Source organism: Hordeum vulgare, chromosome 4H, assembly GCF_904849725.1.
Source record: "Hordeum vulgare subsp. vulgare chromosome 4H, MorexV3_pseudomolecules_assembly, whole genome shotgun sequence".
NCBI lineage: Eukaryota > Viridiplantae > Streptophyta > Magnoliopsida > Poales > Poaceae > Hordeum > Hordeum vulgare.
This window is the reverse complement of record NC_058521.1, coordinates 349547326-349567902: the sequence shown is the minus strand read 5'-3', so window position 1 is coordinate 349567902 and position 20577 is coordinate 349547326. Positions and strand designations below refer to the sequence as shown.

The 20577-nt window shown below is 45.6% G+C and overlaps 1 pseudogene; it reads left to right on the top strand.

The window, feature by feature from the left end:
- Window positions 1–1019, top strand: part of LOC123450513 — a 28210-nt pseudogene extending 27191 nt beyond the window's left edge.
- The last annotated feature ends 19558 nt before the right edge of the window (window positions 1020–20577 follow it).

The window sequence follows — 20577 nt, the reverse complement described above, 5'->3', positions numbered from 1 at the left end:
ACAGTCCACTATCTGGTTCTTCTTGGTTAGGAATCTATTCTAGAATTCTCCAGACGACTCGCCCGTCTTTTCGACGACATTGCGCAAGTCGAAGGAGTCCGTTGGCCGGACGTAGGTTCCTTGAAAATGAGAGAGGAAGGCTTCTTCAAGCTCGTCCCAACTTCCGGTAGAATCTTTGGGCAAGCTATTTAACCAGTGCAGTGTTGGCCCTTTTAACTTTAGGGGTAGGCACTTGATGGCGTGGAGGTCATCTCCCTTGTCAATATGGATGTGGGGAAGGAAATCTTCTATCCACACGGCGGGGTCCGTAGTCCCATCATATTGTTCTATGTTTACAGGTTTAAACCCTTCGAGGAATTGGTGTTGCATGACCTCATGTGTGAATCACAATCGGTGAGAGGCGCGTCTGACCCGGGCTATACTTTGCCGGAGATTGGCTATGGGTTGTTCCCGGTACGATTGCCGATCTCTGTTGCTGTGGGTAAGCCTAGGTCGGTCTCCATCCCATCGAGTGGGAGAGTACCTTCTGGATCCATAGATGGATCTATTGCGACCTATTCTGTTGTCCAAGTCGTGACGTAGGTCTTGTTTGCCCTGGGCTGCACATGTTAATTTCCTTTCCTGCAGGGAGGCTCGGGTCTATAATTGGCTTCTCTGGCTGCTCTATCGCGCCCTAGAGGTGGTCGATCGTGATGCTCATACTGTGTGCGTATGGGGGACACGGGCTCTGGGGCCTCATCATCGAACTCAGGCAGCACGCGCCAGCGTGGGTAGCTTTTGTTTTGAGCTGGCCACTAGGTGCCATATTCTTCTTCGGCTACCAATACTTTTGTACATCTATTGTTGATGGTGTCTTCTTCTGCTTGAAGTCGTTGTTGCTTCGCGTGGATGCTGTGGGTGGTAGCTATGAGCTACTTTCTGTATCGTTCCTGACCTTCAGGGTCCTCAGAAACTGTGAAGTCTTCGGCCGCCAAGCTGTCCTCCACGTCGTCAGGAGGGAGGTAGTTGCTATCGTCTGAATCGTCGCTCGTCGAGATCGGACTGGCCTTCTAGCTTGTTTGGGTCCTCTGGTGGTTGCTCAGGAGCTTCGAGGTTACCGGTGTACTGTTGGGTTGTATTCTCGCTGGTTCCCTGTATGGTCCCCTTTCCTTGTTCACCTTGGATTGTTTGCGTTTCTTTTGGCCCTTTGATGGCTTCTCCTCAGTGTTATCATCATTTTGTGGTACGGGGGTGTGATCGCCTTTGTCGTTGGGTGTCTCCACCATGTAGATGTTGTAGGTGGAGGTGGCAGTCCATCGCCCGATATTTACCAAGGCGGTGTCATCGGCCACATAATCCATGTCTTTGACCTCCTCGGAGGCGTAATCCAGCACATCGCTTAACTATTCGACGGTGGTTGGGCCGTAAAAGTTCTCATAATCTGCATCTGGACCAGTCCGAGTATATGTCTGGTCTGGGCCATGTGCAATTTTCAACGATTGGATCTGGTCGAGTGTCTCGTTTAACATTGGGAGGCTATCCAGATTGATCTTTTGATGGTTTTCGGAGCTGACCTCCATATCTTCCACGAGGGCTATGAGTTCGCCAATGGCCGTCTGCAGTTGCCCAGTCGCAGAGGTCGGATCTGGGCTCGAAGCCAACTCTTAGAAGAGGGAACTAAGGTCATGGTTAGGCAAGAGGACCGAAGTCAGGGCTTTGGGATTTTGGAGCTCATCGGATGAAACCATGATCTAAGTGAGGAGAAGATTGCCCCGAGAGTCGTCGGTGAACTTGAGGTTCTAGAACCTTATCTCCTGGTCAGTGACAAGGCCTCAAACCTGGCCGAGGCCGTTGGTTGAGTCGGCGTGCAGCGTGAAGCTGCTAAACATGAGAACTTGTTGCCGATTCAATCTCTTACGATTAAGCAGGCCATCAATCCTTCCAGCCATCCCACAATGGTACTCTTGCTGAAAGCACCAATGTCGGTGTCAAAACCGGTGGATCTCGAGTAGGCAGTCTCGAACTGTAGACCTTGGATCGACGGGTTGCAGGAGACAAATGAGACGGTATTTACCAAGGTTCGGGCCCTCTCGAGGAGATAAAACCCTATGTCCTACTTGATTGTGTTAATGGTGTATGAGGATTACAGAGTTGATCTACCTCGAGATCGTATGAGCTAAACCCTTAATGAATCAACTTGCCTATGTGGAGGAAACCCTCTGGTTTATATAGATACCACGGGTCCCTAGGGTTACATACAATCGACGTCAGCTGGGGGCAGATGTGCCGATCTAGCCTACTGAACTTTGATGACAAGCTAGTCTTCGGAGCCTTCCTACTAGTTTATAAGGTCGTTATGCTATCGGGTCTTCAATAATGCGGCCCATTAGGTCGGCCTGTGAACAACTTCCCGACTGTCTGTGGACCCCTTAATCCCGGACTCCCTCAACCTCTCCAGCACGACATACTCTTAAAGAGATGTCTCGGAATAGAAACACAGTTCCACCATTCATTTTCTGGGAGAGAACCACACACTCATGTGTTGATATGAAGGGATTCCATTGCTTCCACAATATCCTTGATTTCTAGCTTCCACGAGTTGCTTTCCACTCAATCCTTCTATTTTACCAAGACAAATTCTATATGAGAGTGTTTGAGTGTTGAGGAAACTATCTTTTGAAGCAGAAGAGCGAGGAGTTCATCGTCGACACAACATCTATTATGTTTGGAGAGTGGTGCCTCCTAGATTGGTTAGGTGTTGCTGGAGAGCCTCCAAATCATGTGGAGCTGAACCAAGATGGTGGTAAGGGTAAGGAGATCGCCTACTTCATGAAGATCTACCCTGAGTGAGACTAGTCCTCCATGGACGTCAGCCATGGTGTCATAGACAAGGTTGATTCTTTGTCGACCCTTTGTGGGTGGAGCCCTCCATGGACTCACGCGGCCGTTACCCCCCATGGGTTGAAGTCTCCATCAACGTGTACATACGATAGCACCACCAATCGGAACCATGCCAAAAACCCAGTGTGTCATGGTTTTGTCATGGCAGATGTTCTCATCGTAGAACTTAGGTATGAGGCCAACGCTGCTATGTGGCGACTCGAAGGGGTTGATCCGGAACGAGTGACATATTTACCCAGGTTTGGCCCCTCCAATGGATGTAAAAGCATGAGTCCTACTTTGGTGTCTATATTGCTGGAGATCTCGATTACAATGGTGTGAAATAGCTAACCTAGCTCTCGAGAGTTTCTTGCTTGATGTTTTGAACTCGAGGGCTCTGCTTTATATATAAGTGGTGGCCTCGAGTTTACAACAGAGTCCGGGTCAATAAACGCACGTGACCTATTACAACTCTACCTTGTCTTGTTTCCCATGTTAGAAAATCTAATTGCGTCTTCCACCTCATGGGCCTAGAGCCGTCATCTTTAGGTACTCGGCCGCTAGGCGGCTCACTTGATAAGCCTTCTTGCTTGCCTTTATGTCATCTCTATGACCCAGCGAGTATACGCTTCCTAAGCTGCCCATGGTCTAACCCGGCCCAGACAACGGGATATACTACAGGGTCATATCCCCGACATTAGGCCCAGGTCGATTTGACCTTGTTCATGTCAATCATCCTTTCTTCCATAAGGCTTAGCTTTTTCCTTGTATTTATGTCTTCTCAGTTTCTTAAATTGCCAACTTATGTCACTCTCAGACTTTGTGATTTTCCCTGCAGCGTCTTCCTATGATTTCATCCGCCGTATTTTAGGGCAAACGTGGTGATATCACAACAAACCTCTATACATATCTTTATTCCGAGAATCGAGGCGTCACCTTCTCCAAAACTTATTACGGATCCTTTGTTCCCATGCCTAGGAGACGCCACTTCGGGTATTTCTTTGTAAATATCTGTGGAGGGCCCCTATTTTCACCTTTCACGTCACCTTATCTTCTTATTCTTGCTCTGGCCTGAAGTCTAGCCGCGCCACAGTTGCTTCTCACCTGCCTTCTCCGGCGAACGCCTCTGGCTTGCAGCAACACTCCATCTCCTCCGAGATTCCTCCTAGCACTTTTGGTGCCTCTGGCAACCGGTGAGGTATGTCATCACTATTTACCTTTAGATCTTGACTCGATTTGTTTGAACTTCGTCAAAGAAACCGAACCGTTCCCGCCTGTTCATCGCCACTTTCGCTTCCTGCATGTTTCTAATATCCCTTTCTTGTAAAAACGAAGCGTTGCAAGTAGCGGTTCTATTTTAGATGTAATATGCTCAGATCCCTTTTAGGAACACGTGACACAGACAACTACCACCTTCATGCTTTAGGTTTAGCAACAGCTTCTTTTTCTGAACCTTTTTCAGATCCATGATCACAACTAATTTGGTGGGAACGTGTTTGTCCTGCACTTTGAAAAATCAAAAACTTTCCACTTGGTGTAAGGTGCCTTTATAATTACCGGCTTGTCCGTATGACCATAACCCGTCATATGAAGATATTATCAATTGTTGGGTATCGACTTATCTTTGGGGGAGTATCTTCTGCTATAAACATTTGTACTGTTTTATCCTTGATTATAACATGTGTGTTCTTGTAACTCCATTGATTGTCTCTAGGTGTTCATTATGTCAAAGACTTCCATCTATAATTGGGTGCCTTCACAAGTTTTGGAAGAGGTACTCAATGATTTTGAAGACCAAGGTTTTTTGCCTTCCAAAGAGGCAATTGGCTGGCGGGCTCCTCAAGGAGATGCACACCCGAGCCCGAACAAAGGAGAAGCTGTAGTTTTCATAGATCAGCTTTTCAAAGGCTTTTCTCCTCCAGGGTGAAAGTTCTTACGAGATGCACTCAACTTCCTTCACCTTCATCCGCAAGAATTAGCCCCTAACTCCATATCAAACCTGCGCAAATTTCAAGTCTTATGTGATTTGTATTTGCAAATGGAACCCACTGTGCCACTTTTCCTAGAGTTCTTCTATTTGAACCGCCAAACTGAGTGCACAGATGGTCCTAGCCAAGAGCTAGGTGGAATTTCACTTCAGAGACGTAGATATGGCGGCTTTCCTTCTGCTCTACTACCAAGTTACCCCAAAGGGTCAGCTAAAACTTGGTTTTATTGTCGGAACACTGCCCACGTGAACGAGTACCCCCTGCCAGGTTATAAATCAAACTGCCTTCCTATGGACTTTGAAGTTCCTGGCCGGGCTTCTCAAGAAGAGCGTGATAAGTTTGCTTTTGTATTTGCAAAATTGGCACCTCTACAGTCTCGGGGTTTAACTAGAGTGGACTTGACACGGTGCTGGGTATCTTGGATGATCCTCCCATTGAGCCACCAAAATAACTTGATGTGTAACTATTCCAGCTGTATGGATGATCCACAAAGATATAGTAAGATGGTTTTGGCAAAAGTTGACATAAATAAGATTGTGAAGAAACTGCTGGGGGAAACTCAAGCAGTTTATGATCAAATTGGCGTGAAGCCCTTCAATGCCCTCAACCCGGCTCCTCCAGTAAGAAACTAGCCAACCATCTTTTGATCATCTTTGTAAAATCTTTTGAAATTTCAAATACTTTGCGCTATTACTCATATCAACCAAAGCTTGGAGGAGTCTTCTTCATTTTGGAAGAACAATAGGAAAGTCCCAGCTAGCAAGCCTAAATCCGCCCCAATAAGAAAAAGAACAAGGCGATAGTAGCTGAGTCGTCATTTAGGGGTGAGTATCCATTAGTTGGTGCTTTTATCGAGGTAATATTTGATTTCCTTAGCAGTTTCTGTATTGAATTTTCTAACGTTTTTGCTACGAGGGTGATGCTGCTACAAGTCGGCCCCACAATCCTGATGTAATTTTGAATTCCTCTGGCTCAGAATCCTTGTCTTCAAGAAGAATAAGGTGAGTCACTTGGAAAGTAAGTTTTTATGACCCAGATGCCTATTTGGATCCATATTTTATTTTGAAGAAGACCCAACATGCCTCAAGGTGCCAGACTCGGAATAGCTCTGGTACTCTTGTAACCGTCTTGCCCAACAAGTCAACTTCTTGCAACCTACAAGATGAGGTGGCTCATAGTCCAGCTCCGTCTTATCCCCATGCTGATCTTTTCAAACGACCTCTCAATCCTGCTGATTCAAATTACTAGGAATCACCCCCTTCATCAAGAGAATCATCTTCCACCAAGTTGCCACCCTTTGTTATCAACTAGGGCCAATTTTTTCCTTCCTTATAGCATATTCTTGACACAAGTCGGGCAATCTGCTTGGGACTTGTTTATAATCTTCCTTGTCATAGTCACAATATTGTCCTTCCTTCGACTTTTAATTAATCCAATTTGTGTAGGAATCTTTGAAGGCCACCGAGTTAAAAGTCAGAGATCTCACAAAAGTTGTTGAGGTGGGACAAATAGCCCGATTGGAGCTTGAAGAAATACATCGCCTATCCTTGAAAGAGGTAGAAAAAAAATCAAGATAGGCTCTGAGGTAGAAAGGAAATCCTTTGAAACTGAGAAAGCCAGCGTAACCAAGTGTTCTAAAAATGTCGATGATGGACTAAAGGTCGTCTGTGAAGAGCTATGTGGGTTAAAAACGCATATTGACCACATCACTCAAGACATGAGTGAGTATCCAGAGAAACTTTTTTTGTCAATACGCCTAATACTCATTGATGAAAACAAATTGCATGGCGACTCATGCATTTGAATTTTTTGCAGGCTGCCATACGTGCAATCTTTAGGATAATTGCTTACTAAAGCTCAAGGCAATATACGCATTGACAAAGCAGCTTTACACAGGAAGCCTATGGAGAATCAAAGCTGTCACCGGAACAAAGAGCCCGTTAATCTCATAAAAGATGTGTTGACATTCCTCTCTACGACCCCAAGGAAAATTGGGGAACTCAAGTTATCAGCCCCTCGAGCTGGAACCATGTATTCCTTGAGTTGAGCTTTGTCTTACTCAGCGAAGCTTGACCCAACAGACATGACTGGGGGGCTTCCAGCGCTAAAGGTGTTGGGATTAGTGTCAAAGCGGCTCCGTTATTTGCTAGTCAGCTTGTGAATGACATGTCATTGCAAAGCTATCATCCAGCCTATGACTCAAACAATGCTAGAGTTCATCCACCCTTTTTAAATCGGTTAGTCTTACTCCACAGCACCGTAAGCAATAATTCACCCCTGATGTTGATATGTCCCCTATTTTGAATGAAGAAGCCATATTTGAGGCCTTGACACACTATAACTGGAACTTGGACGACCTCCAGATTGTAGACCCAGGAACTTGAGCAGAGGACAAGCCGAGGTCATCTCATGCTCAAAACCAAAACAAAAGCTTAACCGAGAAGACGTGAAGGTCGGGTTACGAAAAAATCGGGCCTAAAGTGCCTTGTAATATCTTCTAAGCCAATAGCAATTTCAGGTGTGCCATGCTTTTGTGCACTTTGTCAAACTCTTGATTTTGTCATGATGACAAGGGATTTATGTCTGAAAGTCTTTATTAACTCGCCTTTAATCCATATGTATATGCGTGAGATAGCTTTCAGTCTGTTTTGACTTTGGTTGATGTTTGCGTAATATCTGGTTGCTTGAATCAATATGGGGCGTGTTATTGTAACTCAGCCCGTGAGGTTTCTCCATGACTGTGGACTGTCCGTGACAGTATTATGTCTTTATAATCCGAGCACTTTTTTATGAGCCGGAAAATAGTGTTATACATGAAAAAACTCATACGATGGTAATATAAAGTGATAATAATCCGGCTTAGTGAGACACGGTAAAAACAGACTAGATTTCAAGGATGAAGTCTTGCTTCAATGAAGCGAGTATGATAACCCATGGTTTATCCTAGCGTTTTGTATGTCGGCTCTCACGTGACAAGCCAATGTTTTAACCTTGCTAGTTAAGGGTCCACAGTGGATTGACTAGTCAAGAGTACATCGAGTCACACGATCAGAGTAGCATCAAACATACATGCAGGTTTAACCATTTTGTGGCGTCGCTGGATCAAGAGCATGGGAAAGCTCAACTTGATGAGTTGGAAGCCGCCAAGTGACCTATGATCAATAGAAAAGCCCAGCATAGGATATAGAGGAGACAATGCTTCTACTGGAAAACATTTGGAGTTTACATAAGCCGTCTTTATTCCATTGATCATGATGATTTGTTTGGACCGATAGCCCCCAAGTAACATGTTTTAAAAATAAAGACTCATGCTTAACTTGTAGGCTAAAAATGACAGAGGCCCCAAGATTTGGGAATGCTAGATTTATTATGTTCGAAACTATAGAATTATGTACATAAATTGGGGGAGGTAAAAAAAATAAGGAGTCGGTGGCTCTAAGTATAATAAGGCCGCAGGTGACAAATGTTCCACTCCCGGGTTGTCTCTGCTTCAGAGATGTTTCAATCAGGTCGCAGATTGATGAGCTAATAAGAACCATTGTTGAGGTTTTTACTGACGATAAACGGGGCTTCCCGGGGCGGTGAAAGTTTGTGCATCCCTATTTTATCTAGAAACAGGCGGAGCACTAAGTCACCTTCTTGGAAGGTGCGACTTTTAACCCTACGGCGATGATAGTGACGTAGGTCTTGTTGATATATGGCGGACATGGCTACTGGTAAGTCTCGCTTTTCCTCCAAAGCATCCAATGGATTTTGCTCTGCTTGTACATTGTTGCCCTCAACATAAGTGGCAACTTGAGGAGAGTCATGACGGATATCAATCGGTAATACCGCCTCAGCACCATAAACAAGAAAGAAAGGCGTGTACCCAGTGGACATGTTTGGAGTCGTGTTGATACTCCAGAGTACTGAGTGGAGTTCCTCAACCCAACAAATAGGGGTATGCTTCAATGTAACCATGATCCAGGGTTTGATTCCTCTCAGAATCTCCTTATTTTCTCTTTTGGCCTGCCCGTTTGATTGCAGATGTGCTACTGCCACTAGGTCAAGCCGGATATGCTCTTTTCTACAAAATTGCTGCCTAGCTCCTTTCCATAAGTTGGTGCCATTGTGCATGATGATGCTATGAGGATAGCCTAGACGGTAGATCAATTTCTTCATGAACTTGACCACTGTTTCCGCATCACAATTGCTGACAGGTTCTGCCCCAACCCATTTGGTGAATTTATCAACTGCCACCAACAGGTGGGTCTTTCTATCTGGAGACATTTTGAACGGACATACCATATCAAGCCCCGAGACTGCAAATGGCCAGGTAATTGGATGATGCGCAATTCTTGATCTAGGACATGGGCCTATCGATCAAACTTTTGGCATCATGGCACTTGCGTACGAGGTCTTCTGCATATGTATTTGTCGTTAGCCAATAAAACCCATGTCGAAAGGCCTTTGCCACCAAAGATCTTGAGCCAACATGATGCCCACAATCACCATCGTGGATTTCACTAAGAATATCTTTCCCTTTATCACGGGACACACAATGCTGAAATAGACTAGTGCTGCACCGTTCATCTAACTCGCCCTTGATAAATGTCATTGACTTGGATCGCTGAAGTATTTGGCGGGCCTAGACTTCGTCATCCGGGGGGCTCACCTCGAGTGAGATAAGACAAATGTGGTACCATCCACTCATGGGTAGCACGAATAGCCACAACCATCTATGAGTCAGGAATAGCCATATCCTCTTGAGACGGTAATTTCACCAAGGGGTTGTAAAGGACATCCAAAAAGAAGTTGGGAGGAATCGGCTTCCGCTGAGAACCAAGTCACAATAAAGCATATGCCTCCTCATTGAGATGGTGAGCCATGTTATCGACTTGATAGCCATGAAAGTAACCAGCCATATGAGTAACTGCTCGTTGATATGCCGACATCAAGGGATCTTTAGAATCGGAGGTCCCTGAAAATTGTCGTGCCACCAAATCTGAGTAGCCCAAGCACCTGACCCGGCTGAGGTTCATTTCCTTATCCATCCTTAGCCCATGTAAAAGAGCCTCATACTCAACTGCATTGTTAGTATAGGGAAACATGAGCTGTAAAACATAGCAAAACTTGTCACCTCATGAAGAAGTAAAGATGACCCAGCTCCGCATCCTTCTAATTGTCTAGACCCATCAAAGTGCATGGTCCAGTACGTGTTATCTTGCCCATGTTATGGAATTTGTAGCACTATCGAGTCATTGATGAAATATACCAAGGCTTGGGACTTAATGGGTGTTCGGGGCATGTATTTCACCTGATGTGGGCCGAGCTCGATTTCCCACTTAGCAATTCGACCAGTGGCCTCTCAATTTTGTATGATATCACCAAGGTGTGCTGAACAGACCATAGTGATTGAATGCTCCTGAAAGTAGTGTTTTAACTTCCGGCTTGCAATAAAGACTCCGAAGACCAGTTCCTGGTAATGTGGCTTACTTCTTGGATAAGGTCAAGACTTTGGTGATGAAATAGATTTGTCGCTGAACCAGATATTCCTTTCCTGCCTCCTTCCGCTCAACACCAACTTCAACACTTACCGCCTTTGAATTGGCGGCGATGTATAGGAGTATGGGCTCTTTGTCAGTCGGGGCAGCTAAAACAGGCAGCTATGCCAACTTCTTCTTGAGGGCTTCAAAAGCTTCGTTCGCTGTGTTAGTCCACACAAAATTGTCTATCTTCTTCAGCAATTGATAGAGAGGAATTGTCTTCTCCCGAGGCGGCTTATAAACTGGCTTAATGTTGCGATACGGCCTGCCACATGTTGGAGCTGGTTTTTATTAGCCGACTTACCCAATAAAGTCACCGCCTTGATCTTGTCCGGGTTAGCTTCAATGCCTCATTCAAAGACCAAGAAACTCAGCAGCTTACCCGCGGGGACCCCAAAAAACACACTTCACCGTGTTAAGTTTCATCTGATACACTCGAAGGTTATCAATCGTCTCCCTGTGATCGTCCAACAGTAACTCCTTGTTCTAAGATTTCACCATGATGTCATCAACATAAGTGTGAGCATCACGCCCGATCTGTGAGGGAAGGCAATTCCGCACACATTGCTGATAGGTTGCCCCTGCGCTCTTAAGACCGAAAGGCATAGAGACATACTAGAAGGCACCAAAGGGAGTTATGAAAGACGTCTTCTCCTGATCCTCCTTAGCCATTTTGATTTGGTTATAGACTGAGTATGCGTCGAGGAAGCATAAGTGCTTGCAACCCACCGTAGTTGATGATCTCGTCGATACGCGGGAGAGCAAAAGGATCTTTGGGACAAGATTTGTTGAGATCTGTGTAATAAACACACGTGCGCGAGGTGTCGTTTTTCTTCAAGACAAGCACCAGGTTAGCGAGCCATTCAGGGTGAAAAACTTCGGCGATAAACCCGACAGCTAGGAGCCGTGCAACCTCTTGTCCAATAGCCTTGCATCTCTCCTTGTTAAAACGATGGAGATACTGTTATACTAGTTTCATTTTTGGATCCACGTTAAGATGGTGCTCAGCGAGTTCCCTCGGTACAGCAGCCATATCAGAAGGTTTCCATGCAAAGATGTACCGGTTCTCACGGATGAACCCGATGAGCGTTCTTTCCTATTTAGTGTCTAGACTGGTCCCAATGGTGAACTGTTGCATGAGTCGCCTCGAATGAAGTCAACCTGCTTGGTATCTTTGGCTATATTGAACTTGAGAGATTCTTAGGACTCGGTAGTTGGCTTCTTGAGAGGACGCATATTCGCCAGGTCAACATTAGCCGTGTAAAACTTTAGCTCCTCGGCGGCGCAGTCGACTCAGCGTAGGTTGCGTCCCCTTCCGCACACTCCTGAGCTGTCTTCCTGTCACCTCTCACAACTATAGGGCCATTGGGACCCGGCATCTTGAGCTTGAGGTAGGCATAACAAGGGCGAGCCATGAAGCGTGCATACGCTAGCCTTCCGAAGGGAGCGTGATGAGGGCTCTCTATCTTCACCATTTCAAAGTTTAAAGGCTCAACCATGTAGTTATGCTCATCACCAAAGGCCACATCAAGCCTAATCTGCCCAACTGGGTATGCCGACGTTCGAGGGGCGATGCCATAAAAAATGATTATTGAAGTTTCCAAGCTGCTGTCAAGGAAGTTCATCCGCCGAAAGGTGTCATAATACAATATGTTGACGCTGCTTCATCCATCCATGAGGACCTTTGTGAGGGTATAACCACCCACCCGGGGTGCTACCACAAAGGACACATCCCCAGGGTTGTCAACCTGGGGGGGTGATCCTCCCGGCTCCAGGTGATAGGCTGCTCAGACCAACGGAGATACTTTGGAATCACCAGCTCAGCCATGGTGATAGCTCTCTTTCTGACTTTGTTGTCTCATTTGTCAGAATTGGTGGTTAAGAAATTATACTAACCTCTACTTGGTAGTTTCAGATCCCCAGATGACACACCAGGGACATACTGACCGGGATGTCCCCCTTGGCGGTTCTCGAGAACCCGGTACTGGAAATCCTGCATGACAAAGAAGTTTTCCCATGAATGATTGGGCGACTTTCCCTGAGTACTATTGGTTGGGACAAGGCGCTCTGAGCGCATCCTCATGGTTGCATGTCCTCTTCGCCTTATAAGTCTTTCCATGATGATCGCTCCGACGCTCATTTTTGGAACTCGCGTTGGTACTGACCGCATATTCTGACCCACCTTCGGGTAACTTCCACTTGTTGTTTCTTTGGACTTCAATGTTCCCACCCTTGAGAGGACGGACTAATCTGGTGTTCTTCCCCAAGGCATATTTTTGGCCGGCCCTATGCCATCCGGTTCGAACGCGGCGAGCTGGCTCAATGATGTTGGTGCAGATGTCCGAATCGAGCATTGTTTCAGTGATCTTGCCGATGAAGACGTGGATCTTGCCGAAGGGGACACGGTCCCGTACTCGATTGATTAGGCGTTGGGACCCCAGCGTGAATCGTTGATGTAGAGCTTGCCACGGTGACTCTTCGTCATGCGACCAGCCATGTAGCTCCCAGACTCTCGAAGAGCTCCCTCCAGGAATTCAACTCCAGCGCACGAGAGCCCCATGGTGGCCGCCAACTGTCGTGGTTTTGTCACGGCAGATGTTCTCATCAGAGAACTTAGGTGTGAGGCCATAACTGCTTTGTGGAGACTCAAAGGAGTTGATCGGGAATAAGAGACGGATTTACCCAAGTTTGGCCCCTCCAATGGAGGTAAAAGCCCACTTCCTGCTTTGATGTCAATTACAAGGGTGCACAATAGCTAACCTAGCTCTTGAGAGTTTCTTGCTTGATATTTTCAACTCGAGGGCTCCCCTTTATATATAGGTGGAGGCCTCGACTTTACAACAGAGTTTGGGTCAATAAACGCTCGTAACCCATTAGAATTCTACCTTGTCTTGTTTCCCAAGTTAGGAAAGATTCCTTAGTCTTCCACCTCTTGGGCCATGAGCCGTCATCTTCAACAACTGGGCCGCTAGGAGGCTCATTTGACAACTATTCTTGCTTGCCTTTTTAACATCTCTATGGCCCATCGAGTATACGCTTCCGAAGCCGCCAATGGTCTAACCCTGCCGAAACGGCGGGTTATACCGCACGACCATATCCCCTACACCGTGTCGTCATTGCGTTTGATTTCTCCGATCTCACCTTTACAAAGATATGAATGTCTATGTTTTCCACTACACGACTCTTAAACTTGCATGTGTAAGATCTTGCTTGACATGATAGAATTGCTAAAACTTTCCTACAACTGAAATTTGGAAAAGGATAAGTTTTAATTGGTCAAGTAGTATAATCACCCACCCTATAGACAGATTTTTGATCCTACAAGTGGTATCAGAGCTTTGGTCTTTATTGCATTGGTTTCACAACCTAGGAGAGAATATCATCTAATGAAGTAAATTTTCATCGTGTGGGTCCATATTTTGATTGTACAAACTTTGCTAGTTGGAAGCATAAGATGAAAATGCATATTCTTGGTCATAACCCCGTGATTTTTTCAAAGATGGAAAAGAACCAGATCTAAAATACCATTAATGAATTGAAGATTTTGTAATACAACACTCAAGCATGCGTGTGAAGACTTACCGGGTGTCATTAAAAAGGTAAAGAGGGCTCTAGTAACACAACGACCACACCGATCAACACTTCTTCTATGTGTTTATCTTTCGAGCTTTGATCCTTGTCAGGACGTAGTCGATGGAGCTCTTGTGTTGATTCATGTCATCTTCTTTGGTCAGTGAGGTTTGGGTTTGTTGTAATCTGACAGGATTTTGTGTTATACTAATTAGGGTTTTAGATCAATTATGACAAATCTTTCTCAAGGCTGCATATATTGTTGTAAATTCAAAATCAAAACAATGTTCGATGCCCCTTTATATTTTTTTGCAAATGCTAAGATTATGAATTCAAAATTTTGATTTCTACCTTATGTTCAAAACAAATACAGTTTAAGCTAGAGATTCGGAATGTACATTACTCATGTGTTCGTACGGTGGCTATTAAACAAAATGTATCGTGTTCCCCCATTTAGATGTGAACTACAAAATCCAAGCATTATGTCAAATTCAAACTACTGAGTGTATTGATGCAGTGCAGCCAAACAGTACTATCGATATCACAAAAGTCAAAAGAGTTTGAGCTTGTTTTCTCTACTAGTAGGATATGGTATATATTCACCATCGTGTGCATGTTCAGTGAATGGAGTGTCGGAGACCACAAGTGAATTACAAAGTGCGATCGAATCATGTGCGACCTGGATGCTGTGGAGTATCTTGACTCGTACATTAATAGAGAATTTATTTTTTGTATTGTCACATATACACAAATTAAAACGATTAGAGTGGAGAGTAAAAGAAAACCACTCCACTATATATAGGTAGGAGCCTCAACGCCAGCTTTACTAGGGTTGCTCTCTTCACTCTATTTCTCTTTCTATCTCTGTGTGTGTGTGTGTTCACCGCTGATCACAATTCCGTACGTATCCCCTTCGTCGGGGAATGGGATAAGGTGCAACTTTCATGCGGTTGTCGGTGCTGAGGGAGGAGCCCCACGGCTGGAGGCGCGTCCTCATCTGCAGTATATGTCGTTCTCTCCATCACAACAATGGTTTGGGAGGGCGTGAGACCTGTTCCTCCTCCTTGCCTTACTTTGAGCAGATCCGACCTCCGCCGTCCTCGTAGCCCCATCCCGACGTCACACAAGTGTAACTTCCTTCGGCATCAGCCTTTCTCTACTTCCCTAGCTCCCTGCGTCACGGAGTCGAATCTACGAGTTGGGTCAAATAGGAAGAAGGGGGGAAAGTTGTAGCATGAATCTAGGAGTTGGTTCAAAGAGGAAAGGAAGGGGGAGTAGTAGAGACTGGCTACCCAACTGATCTCTTGGTTGAATAGGCAAATAAAGGGAAACACAGTACAAACTCGATAAGGAACAAAAGTGGCAGCTAAGGGACAAGTCATCAGAGTATGCACAACACTAGATTTGTTGTGCTCACATACTAAAAGGAGCCTAAAGAAAACTAAATTTGGTACCAATTGTTGGCATTTGAACCGTAGATCAAATCACCCAAAGAAAATACACGTACTGAAAAACTGGCTATGCAAACAAGCAAGCAAGCAGCCACCCAAGTTGATGGATCAACCGTAGCCACAACGTATAATACGCATCTTGTCGGAGCTACTCTAGTTGATTTCAATCAAATCGAGGTAACAAAAAGAGGAACTTGGCACCGAATCGATTTATTGCCAAAGGCTCTTGACGTGCCTTGTTTTATTTCTTCTCTCGGTTCTTGTTTACAGGGAAGCTTTACATGGCTATATAAATAAGCAGGCACTAGTACGAGCAACCTACTCGGATACTAGTACGAGTACAACTCGGACACTACACACGCCGTGCTTATATCTAACATTCACCTCCCTAAACATGACGTGCTCTTTAATCTCGACCTCGATCCCAAATGCGACTACTCGTAGGCTTCATCCTTGACGTTGCCTTAGTCCTTCCTTGTAGTGTCCCATTCATCGACTTTGCTGCCGTTGACTCATTGGTAGCTTGACGGCCACACTTTTCGTTGGTTGTGTCTTCAACCTTCACATGTTTGTCTGTGTTTGGTAGAATTTCTTTTGGATCGTCGAGGGGACATCTTTTAAACCCGAGTGAGACCGAACTTCGGTTCAACCTTGAGTTCCAAAACTTTAACTCTTGCTTCGGCATGTAAAGTGCCTTCTTGATCTTGCAAACATTCTCTTCTTCGCATTTCTTCTTGTAGCCGAGGGGTTGTTTCACGTAAACTTCTTCTGTGAGATCTCCTTTGAGGAAAGTGGATTTACTATCCATATGATGAACCTTCCAATCCACTTGTGCTGCGAAAGCTAGGAGCAGTATCACCGTCTCGAATCGAGCAACCGGTGGAAACACCTCATCATACTCTACTCCTTGACGTTGTACGTAGCCCTTTGCAACGAGTCATGCCTTATACTTCACAATTGCACCCTTCGTGTCCTTCTTTAACTTGTAAACCCACTTCAAACCAATCGCCTTTTGGTTCGGAGGTCGGGTTACCAAAGTCCACGTGCCATTGCTCTCAACCCCCTTCATATCCTCATCCATGGCGTGCATCCAACTAGGACTTTTGCTCGCCTCTACAAAGTCCGACGGCTCCTCAACTATGAATAGACATAGTCCGGAGTACTCGAGCGTAACTGGCTTTGTGTACTTGTTGACTTTCTTGAGGGTCTTGTAGCGACGTGGCCCTAAGGAATCCGTTGTGGCTTGCAAAGGAGGCGGCACAAATTGTGTCGGTGTTGATGCACTTGAGGAAGATGGCTGAGACCCGGGCGTGTCATCGACATCCGCGTCGTCGGCGTGGTCGTCGTGACCGTGACCAACATCTTGATTGTCGTCATCACTATGCGCCTCGTTGTCGATGTTGTCGTCGAGATCTCCCCGTGCGTGGCATTGTCGCTATCTCCTTGTGACCTATACGCGTCATCGTCGGTGTCGGCACCATGATGATCACTACCATTGTTGCCACCTTGGTTGGGCGTCTTGCCAACCACCTGGACATCTTCTCCTACATCATCATCAGTTGGAAATTCAACCGTGAATATGTTACCGTTTGGAGCATCGTCCGCTGCGACGCTCCAATTCCATGCTTGGTTTTCTTCAAACACGACGTCGCGTGAAATCCGTAAACGCTTGGTTTGTGGATCATAGAAGCGGTAAGTCTTGGTGCCGGAACTCCTCTCGTATCCAATGAACACCATCTTGGTGCTACGATCAGCAAGCTTTGGGAGATGCGGCTCCACCGTCTTCACTTGTGCCACACACCCGAACGTCCGTAGATGAGACACATTCGGCTTACATCCGTAAATTGCTTCATACGGAGTCTTGCCGCTCACCGCCTTCGTCGGAGCCCGGTTGAGATGATAGACCGCCGTCGATACAGCTTCTCCCCAAAAAGTCCCCGGCAGGTTCTTGCACTTGAGTAAACTCCTTGCCATGTCAACGACGGTTCAATTGCGCCTTTCAACGACCCCGTTCTGCTGCGGCGTATAAGGTGCCGTGAGGAATCTTTTTTTGCCAATCTTCTTGTAGTAGTCATTGAATTCGTTCAACGTAAAGTCTCCGCCGTGATCTGGCCATAGAGCGCGAACCTTCAACTTGTGTTCCATCTCCGTTGCAGCCTTCAGCTTCTTGAACGCTTCAAACGCCTCATCTTTAGATCGTAGGAGAATGACCCACATATATCTCGAGTAGTCATATACCACAAGGAATAATTCTTTGCTGCATGAGTTGCCAGGGTGATAGGGCCACATAGATCACCATGGAGCAGCTCGAGTGCATCACTTGCACGATAGGTAGACTGAGAAGGGAACGGCCTGCGGTGCTATTTTCCAACCAAGCACCCATCACATACTCGATCAACATGGTCGATAAATGGCATCCCGGATACAATCTCCATATTTGACATATTCTTCAAGGCATAGAAGTTAACGTGTCCAAATCTAGCATGCCATAACCATGAACCATCATCACTCTTGGCGAGCGAACACTCCGTTTGAGATTGATCAAGGTTGAGGATATACAGCCTGTTCCGTGTGCGAGTAACATGAGCTAGCACGTTTCGGAGGTTGTCGAAGATCGTCATCACTCTATTCTCGATATCCACCTTGCATCCATTCTCGTCAAGCTTCCCAATAGAGATGATGTTGTTGCGAAGCCGTGGAATGTAATACACTCCGGTGAGTATGCGATGTTCGCTTGTGAGACCCTCGAAGAGGATAGATCCTTGGCCACAAATCTCCACATTTGAACCATCACCAAACTCGAGAAATTTCTCCTAGCATCCCGTCATGTGGTTACTAGTACCCGTATCGAGATACCAGAACACGTTGTGATCCCCGAATAACTTAGGTGTCACATTCTTTTCATGAAGTAGCACCTTCCGGCTTGGTTTCACAACCATCGTTTCAGCGAGAACACAAACTTCGGCCATCAGAAGATCTGGACCTTTGTCTTCCTGCTTTGCCAAATTTGCCTTGATCTCCCGCTTGTCAGGCTCCGGACAATCCTTTGCAAAGTGACCCATCTTGTTGCAGTTATAGCACTTGACCTCAGACATATCTAAGTTCCTTTGCTTCCGCCTTTTAGATCGGTCTACCTTACCACGACCTTGTGGCTTGCCTTTTCCTTTGCCTTCTCCATTTTGTCCGCCGCGTGTTCTGTTGCTTGAGCCTTCATTGCCATCACGCCTTCCTTTGCTACTTGCAGCTCCCAATCTACGCGCAAGTACATGAGTTGGTCACTACCTGCTCCGTTGCCTTTCCGACAACCACGAGCATTCTCTTCCCATGTACGCAAGCGTCCGATCGCCTCCGTTATGGTCATGTCGTCGATGTCGTAAATATACTCAAGTGTGCCGATGATGTACGTGAATTTATCAGTCACCGAACTGAAAAGTTTCTCCACAATCTTGGTCTCCTCGAGCTTTGTACCAAGCACGTGGATCTCTCCCACCAAAGTAGTAAGACGCATGGCGTAGTCCTATACCGATTCAGTTTCCTCCATCTGCAACTTGTGAAATTGGCGCTTCAGCACTTGTGCCCGAGCCTTGGTGACGCGATCTTCTCCAATCCTGATCTCCTTGATTGTGTTCCATGCCTCTCTTGCCGTCTCGGACTCCGACAATGTCATCCGCACGGAATCCAGCATAGACTGGGCTATGGTGTCCATGGCACCTTCGTTGCACTCCTCGTCGACATCGTCATCGGTGATGGCCTCCCACACTCGAAGGGACCGGAGAATAATCTTCATCTTCACCACCCACACGCCATAGTTGGCGTTGGTGCACATAGGGTACTGGATGGGGATGTTGCGATGCGCCTGGACATTGGTGCAGCCCATCCCTCCACCACTGGTTGCTGACTTGCCACCCTTATTCACCTTGTCGTTGTTCTTGTTCGCCTTGGCACCGCCCTTGCCGGACTTGACAGACTCAGCGTCGCTGTCCGTCATCGTAGATTGTACATCATCGAGGCTCTAAATACCAATTGTTGGATTTTGAACCGTAGATCAAATCACCCGAAGAAAATACACGTACGTGAAAAACTAGCTATGCAACCAAGCAAGAAACCAGCCACCCAGGTTGATGGATAAACCGTAGCCACAACGTATAATACACGTCTTGCCGGAGCTATTCTAGTTGATTTCGATCAAATCGAGGTAGCAAAACGAGGAACTTTGCACCGAATCGATCTATTGCCAAAGGCTCTTGATGTGCCTTGTTTTATTGGTTCTCTCGGTTCTAGTTTACAGGGAAGCTTTACATGGCTATATAAAGAAGAAGGGACTAGTACGAGTAACCTGCTCGGATACTAGTACGAGTATGACTCGGACACTACACACGTCGTGTTTAGCTCTAACACTAGCTAGATGTTGATTAGATGTCTGTTGCTCTGGGTAACAAACTCGACATCGCCTCTTTATGCCTCGCTGGAAGTACATGGTGTTGGTGTGCCCACTCTCACATATCCTTATACCAATCGTTTGTTGTTTCTAATGTAATGCCGCTAGTAAAATGTAGCAATCTCACTATTAAAATGAGGACATGTCTAATCAATGTTATATTTAATATAATGCCTCAAGTACTATGATTCAACTAAACTATTTTAGAAACGGTACTCTCCTCCTACATTTGCCATCATGATAAGTAGTAAGTTGCTTCTTTTCACTCGTGTCCTGGTGTCCTCACTGTCCTAGGCCCTTATACCAACTCCTGAGCTGATGCTAATCTAACATATCTTTTAAAACAAAGCAATGCCCCCACTAAAGTGCTAAGTAAATATGCTATTTTTTGATTAAATTGATCCACGAGTAAATCACTCCCATCTTTCAACATAAAGTAATGGTGTATTTATCTTTTTTTCATTGTTCATCTTAATGCTTCATGTATATGAAACAATCTGTTACTTCCATTTTGCATCATGATTTCCTATTGATATTTATGATATTCTTGGTCATTATTCCACTTTATCATACAATACTTATGACTTTCCTCTCTGAATTTACAAGATACACGACAAAGAGGGAGACTATTGGAAACTGGAATTCTGGACCCGAAAACCAAGAAAAAGACAAAAAATTCACTAGACTCCAAATGACCCTAAAATTAACGAAGACGCTTTGTGGAATATATCCGAATTTCTGGAGCA